Source organism: Frankliniella occidentalis, unplaced genomic scaffold, assembly GCF_000697945.3.
Source record: "Frankliniella occidentalis isolate FOCC.00 unplaced genomic scaffold, Focc_3.1 Scaffold61, whole genome shotgun sequence".
Classification (NCBI taxonomy): domain Eukaryota; kingdom Metazoa; phylum Arthropoda; class Insecta; order Thysanoptera; family Thripidae; genus Frankliniella; species Frankliniella occidentalis.
This window is the reverse complement of record NW_026267191.1, coordinates 707,361-708,299: the sequence shown is the minus strand read 5'-3', so window position 1 is coordinate 708,299 and position 939 is coordinate 707,361. Positions and strand designations below refer to the sequence as shown.

Below are 939 nucleotides of genomic sequence, written 5' to 3'. Positions count from 1 at the left end.
ACTTGTAATACATTGATATTACCAGTATTACCTGTATTACATATATTACCTTGTAATATATTCCTCTGTCCCCGTCTCAGCTGAGTTGTTCACCCGGCGGACCACCTCATCATCCCCGCGGGACGGCTCTCATCTGAGCGCCCCACCGCTCCCTCCCGCTGCCGAACATTGCTCCGATCCTTGACGGCTTTCAGGCAGCGGAGGTCCGACAGTATAGGGTGTCTCTATCACGTGAGAACATTGCGGACACATTTGCAGCCAACGCGTCAATGATTTCAATGCTGGCTGGAAATAAAAGCCCGCGTCAAAAAAAGGAAAGACTATACACTGTGAAGAAAAGTAGGTAGGTTTACAGAAAAATTTTCCGTGACGCAAGTTGTAAAATTACAATTTGCAATCGTAAAAATATATGTAGTATGTATCGACTTCAAATCCCTTGGCGAGTAAAAAATGTGCTGTCGTAAATTTACAACTTAAATTATAATTCAAGTTTACAAATTTTTTGTAAATTTACGACGATATTTCACAGTGTATACATAAAAAGAGAAGTGCACTCAGACAGTCAGAAAACCGCACGTCGTACAAATGTGACAACCTAAGTTTTCTGTGGCCGGCATGAGTAGAGAGGTAGCTAATGTTCCGCCGAAATTCATGCGGAGAAAGAGAGCACGTCGTCGATGTCATCAAATCTCCGTTAAGGGAGCCTGGGGTCCCATGGCGAACATTTTTTCAAATTGACCCTGACTGCTTATTTTGAACGATATTGTCTATTTCTCTATTCCGAACGGGAACGGGAATTCCTTTAAAGGCACTTTAAGAACCTACCAGCAAAGCCACGTCGTTTTAGAAATTGATTTTGGTCGGTTTTGGAGGGTGTAAAGTTTGCGAAAAAAACGAGAAAGTTAGGCGGATTGCCTACCCGCGCCTTAGGGGATTTGT

At 43.1% G+C, this 939-nt stretch overlaps 1 protein-coding gene across 5 annotated transcripts in view; it reads left to right on the top strand.

Annotated features, from left to right (window-relative positions):
* Window positions 1-939, top strand: part of LOC113209862 (lachesin) — a 206,866-nt gene that overhangs the window by 176,919 nt on the left and 29,008 nt on the right. The window lies entirely within an intron of this gene.